Source organism: Pangasianodon hypophthalmus, chromosome 15, assembly GCF_027358585.1.
Source record: "Pangasianodon hypophthalmus isolate fPanHyp1 chromosome 15, fPanHyp1.pri, whole genome shotgun sequence".
In the NCBI taxonomy this organism is placed as follows: Eukaryota; Metazoa; Chordata; class Actinopteri; order Siluriformes; family Pangasiidae; genus Pangasianodon; species Pangasianodon hypophthalmus.
In genome coordinates, this window is record NC_069724.1 from 10,421,501 (window position 1) to 10,427,500 (window position 6,000).

General features: G+C 39.8%; 1 protein-coding gene across 1 annotated transcript in view; it reads right to left on the minus strand.

Moving 5' to 3' along the window:
* Positions 1-5,247: 5,247 nt before the first annotated feature.
* The window catches only part of rad23b (RAD23 homolog B, nucleotide excision repair protein), a 10,334-nt gene continuing 9,581 nt past the window's right edge, over positions 5,248-6,000 (minus strand). Inside the window, exon 10 of the mRNA XM_026941395.3 lies at positions 5,248-6,000. This exon is cut by the window's right edge and continues 116 nt beyond it. The gene's annotated coding sequence lies outside the window, so the exon portion shown is untranslated.

Here is a 6,000-nt window from a genome sequence, read left to right on the forward strand (position 1 = left end):
TGTTCAATTAAACAGTGAACAAAGTTCTATAGCTTACAAATTTTTCTATAATAATTGATACAGTGAGGGAAAATAAGTATTTGGACACTTTTTGTTATTTAATACATTGAGGTAAGTCACTAAAGTTACCAAAGTCGCTAAACAAAATTGATATGGAAAAAGTCATATCAGTGAAAGTTTTAAATTATTGTCCAATATTGGAATTTCAGTTGATAAAAACAACTGATAACTTGACCTTTTTTTGCTTGTGCATGCATTAAGCATAGTTATGCTCTGGCGCTATAGAGTGAAAATGGGTGCTCAGTGGAAATTTTCCACAGTTCTGAAGAGAACAACAGAATTCAACAAATGTTCAGCTGAGGTACAGCAGTCTAGTGTTTCATGCACAGGACTGTCCCACTTCACATACAGCATCAGCAATCTCCACTGGTTTTGAACAAATGCTTGGACAGTGGAAATGGTGCACGCTGTGATCAGAGATAATGCTCGCAATATGCATAAGGCTATGGAGGATTGTGGAGAATTGCTAGCTTGGGCTGTATGACACATACTTTATAGCCAGTTGTAGACATAGGTGGACTGAGCCAGCATGTCCATCAGGAAAACGCTAGTTGGTCATTTTAAGCACTCCCATCTTGCCAGAAAATAAAACGGAATTAAACAATTTTCTTTTCCATTGTATGTTAACTGCAACTCATATTTGCAATAATTGCAATGTCTGATTCACATGTGTATATATATTCACATATTCATTCACATATATACACTATATTACCAAAAGTATTCTGTCACCTGCCTTGACTCACATATGAACTTAAGTGCCATCCCATTCCTAACCCATAGGGTTCAATATGATGTCGGTCCACCTTTTGCAGCTATTACAGCTTCAACTCTTCTGGGAAGGCTGTCCACAAGGTTGAGGAGTGTGTTTATAGGAATTTTTGACCATTCTTCCAAAAGCGCATTGGTGAGGTCACACACTGATGTTGGATGAGAAGGCCTGGCTCTCAGTCTCCGCTCTAATTCATCCCAAAGGTGTTCTATCGGGTTCAGGTCAGGACTCTGTGCAGGCCAGTCAAGTTCATCCACACCAGACTCTGTCATCCATGTCTTTATGGACCTTGCTTTGTGCACTGGTGCACAGTCATGTTGGAAGAGGAAGGGGCCCGCTCCAAACTGTTCCCACAAGGTTGGGAGCATGGAATTGTCCAAAATGTTTTGGTATCCTGAAGTATTCAAAGTTCCTTTCACTGGAACTAAGGGGCCAAGCCCAACTCCTGAAAAACAACCCCACACCATAATTCCTCCTCCACCAAATTTCACACTCGGCACAATGCAGTCCGAAATGTACCATTCTCCTGGCAACCTCCAAACCCAGACTCGTCCATCAGATTGCCAGATGGAAAAGCGAGATTCATCACTCCAGAGAACGCCTCTCCACTGCTCTAGAGTCCAGTGGCGGCGTGCTTTACACCACTGCATCCGACGCTTTGCATTGCACTTGGTGATGTGTGGCTTGGATGCAGCTGCTCAGCCATGGAAACCCATTCCATGAAGCTCTCTGCGTACTGTACTTGGGCTAATCTGAAGGTCACATGAAGTTTGGAGCTCTGTAGCAATTGACTGTGAAGAAAGTCGACGACCTCTTTGCACTATGCGCTTCAGCATCCGCTGACCCCTCTCCGTCAGTTTACGTGGCTTACCACTTCGTGGCTGAGTTGCTGTTGTTCCCAAACTCTTCCATTTTGTCATGATAAAGCTGACAGTTGACTGTGGAATATTTAGGAGCGAGGAAATTTCACGACTGGATTTGTTGCACAGGTGGCATCCTATGACAGTTCCACGCTGGAATTCACTGAGCTCCTGAGAGCGGCCCATTCTTTCACAATTGTTTGTAAAAACAGTCTGCATGCCTAAGTGCTTGATTTTATACACCTGTGGCCAGGCCAAGTGATTAGGACACCTGATTCTGATCATTTGGATGGGTGACTGAATACTTTTGGTAATATAGTGTATATATATACAGTCAGGTCCATAAATATTGGGACAGTGACACAGTTTTGGTAATTTTGCCTCTGTACACCACCACAGTGGATTTGAAATGAAGCAGTCAAGATATGACTGAAGCGTAGACTTTAACTCAAGGGGTTTAACAAAAATATTGCATTAACCGTTTAGGAATTACAGCCATTTTTTACAGAGTTCCTCCATTTTCACAGGCTCAAAAGTAATGGGACAATTGACTGATAAGCAGTTTCATGGCCAGCTGTGGCCTGTTTCCTCCTTATATCATGATAAATTAAGGAGATAAAAGGTCTGGAGCTGATTCCAAGTGTTGAATTTGCATTTGGTAGCTGTTCATGGGAACTCTCAATATGCCGTCCAAAGAGGTGTTGATGCAAGTGAAGGAGGCCATCAATAGGCTGAAAAACCAAAACAGACCTATCAGAGAGACAGCAGAAACTTTAGGAGGGCCAAATCAACAATTTGGTACATTCTTAAAAAGAAGGAATGCACTGGCGAGCTCAGCAACACCAAAAGGCCTGGGAGACCACAGAAAACAACTAAAGTGGATGATTGCAGAATTCTCTTCTTATTGAAGAACAACCCCTTCACAACATCTAGCCAAGTCAGGAACACTCTGGAGGAGGTAGGCCTATCATTGTCAAAGTCTACAATCAAGAGCCACCTTCATGAATGTAAATACAGACGGTTTACCTCAAGATGCAAACCGCTGGTAACACTCAAGAACACAAAGGCCAGATTAGACTTTGCTAAAAAACCTCTAAAAAAAGCCTGACCAGTTCTGATGCAAGATTAACTTGTACCAGAATGATGGGAAGAGAAAAGTATGGAGAAGGAAAGGAAGGGCTCATGATCCAAAGCATACCACATCATCCGTCAAACATGTGGAGGCAGTGTTATGGCATGGGCATGTTTGGCTGCCAATGGAACTGGGTCACTGGGGTTTATTGATAATGTGACTGTTGATAGAAGTAGCAGGATGAATTCTGAAGTGTACAGAGCTATACTTTCTGCTCAGATTCAGTCAAATGCTGCAAAACTGATAGGACAGCGCTTCACAGTACAGACGGATAACAACCAAAACATACTGTGTAAGCAGCCCAAGAGCTTGGAAATTAAATGTTCTTAAATGGCCGAGTCAGTCACCTGACCTCAACCCAACTGAGCTGCTTTTCACTTACTGAAGACAAATCTGAAGGCAGAATGACCCACAAACAAGCAGCAACTGAAGATGGCTGCAGTAAAGACCTGGCAAATCCTCTCAAGGGAGGAAACTCAGCATTTGGTGATGTCCATGGGGTCCAGACTTCAGGTAGTCATTGACGGCAAAGGATTTACCTCCAACTAATAAAAATAATCCTTATATTTATGATTATATTAGTTTGTCCCATTACTTTTGAGCCTGTGAAAATGGAGGAACTCTGTAAAAAATGGCTGTAATTCCTAAACGGTTAATGCAATATTTTTGTTAAACCCCTTGAATTAAAGCTGAAAGTCTACGCTTCAGTCACATCTTGACTGCTTCATTTCAAATCCACTGTGGTGGTGTACAGAGGCAAAATTACCAAAACTGTGTCACTGTCCCAATATTTATGGACCTGACTGTATATATATATGACATTTAAAAACTTTAAACATTAAAACCACTGACAGGTGACACGAATAACACTGATTATGTCGTTACAGTGGTACCTGACAAGGGGTGGGATATGTTAGGCAGCAAGTCTTGAAGTTGATGTGTTGGAAGCAGGAAAAATGGGCAAGCGTAAGGATCTGAGCAACTTTGGCAAGAGGCAAATTGTGATGGCTAGACGACTGGGTCAGAGAAAAACAGCAGGTCTTGTGGCGTGTTCCCGGTATGCAGTGGTATGCAACTTACAGGACTTAAAGGATCTGCTCTAACGTCTTGGTGCAAGGTATCACAGCATGCCTTCAGAGGTCTTGTGGAGTCCATGCCTTGACAGGTCAGAGCTGTTTTGGCGGCACAAGGGAGACAACATTAGACAGGTGATTTTAATGCTATGGCTGATCGGTGTATGTAGTTTTACTCTCGTTGGTTCCTGACTTTTTGGACACTCTGTATATTAAATAACAAGAAAAGTGTCCAAATACTTACTGCTCCTCACTGTAATAAAGACAATACAGTAATATTAAGGGCTCTACTTTTATTTGTTAATAAGAAATCTTATTGAAAATTTTTATTGGCCTCAAAATTGAAGACATCTTTACTGAAGATTTTTAATCTTAATTTTCAGAAATATCACAGTGAAGTGCTGTCAGAAGTTCTTACTACTGCTACATTATGGGGCTCTGTATTTCTGCATTTTTTTCTTTGCTGTTGAAAATGAAAACCTTCTGGGAAGCTGATAACAGGTTTATGGTGTGCTGCTCGTGCTCACACGGTCCTGTTGCTAGTTCTCTGACTCAGAATATTAACTTTGTCTCTATTATCAGTTTAAGTGAGTGTAAGATGAGTACAGCACAGTTTGTCCTCCTCCTCCTTCCGTCTATTCTACGCCTGACTTTTTTTTTATATATAAAAGGTTTACACATTTCCAGATTAAAGTGTGAAACTTTCCCATTAAAAAACTTACAGAACTTTGGAGAATTTAAACTCAGCTTTACAGAAGCTCACCGATCAGCAGCATCACTTCGGATGAAACACAGTAGAACTGCAAACTCATTGTAATCACACTTCTTTCTTTCATCCAAAGGCAATGTCTTTACACAAACACCAGTGATCTGACTATAATCTGATTTCTGACACTAATGATCTGATTATTTCCTGATTTCAGCAGTTATCAGGTTATTCATGTTGTTGTGATCTCTCTAATCAGATTAAAGATGTAAAGAAATCAGATTTTAACCCAATAATTGAGTTCTTCATTACATGTCCTGCACACTGGAGAGAGACATTCTTATTCTGTCCATCTTGCTTTCTGGTTCTCTCACTCCCCCCCTCGCCACTTTTTCTCTCACCCTTTTTTGTCCTGTATATTCATTCATTGCCATAACCTTAATCACAAACAGTAACTCAGTTTTAAACAGATACTTTTGTAAGATTGTAGACATTTTAAATATATTTATTTGTAACTTTTTTTTGTTCACCCCTCTAATTTCCTCACCTTTTTCCCCCCCCAGAGTGCAGTGTTTCGTTTGGGAAGGATTTACAGCTCACTGCTGACTTACAGTTGCACTTATCAAGCTTACAGACAGATGAGGTGTGTTTATGTTGAAAACTTTTATTTCTTCCTGTAAAAAGGACAGTAAATGTGCAGAATGTGGAACTGTCCACACTAATCAATGTGGAATATGTGGACATGCCTTTAACCTTTAAAAGAAGTTCATGAGATTTGCACAAACATCTCTGCATTTCATGCACTACAAAGAAAAGCTGACCGTATTTTAACTAAAACAAAATATATACGGCAACTGGGTTGCTTTAAAAATCATTTTAATGTTGTTTAAAATTGTGTTTCGGGTCCCTATACCGCTCAACTGTGAAAGAAGGCATGAACATGAGCAAAAGATGAAAGAAAATAAAAATAATTAAACAATGAACATAAATGTGTATCTCAGCCACAAATGCTCAAACTGATGGAGAAAAAAGGGGATGAATTGTTTAAACCTGCATTCAGCAAAAATAAAATTATGAATATAAGCAAAAAAAAAAAAAATCCAGGTCATCATTAGAGGAAGTCATGTGATTATGCTTTTTACTTAATTTCCCAAATGAGCAAATGAACATGCTCGCCTTCACAAAGCAGATGTAGATGAAACAGACGAGTCATCCAGTGTGTAAAGAAAAATAGACCAAGACTGCCTGTGGAGGGGTTTTTATGTATGAATATCATTTTATCTATTTTTTGCAGTATGATTAACTGGAAAAAAAAAAAGAAAAAAATTAAACAAGGGTAAACCGGGAGGGGAAAAAAAAACAAAAAAAAAAAACAAACAAAAACAAAACCAAAGAGC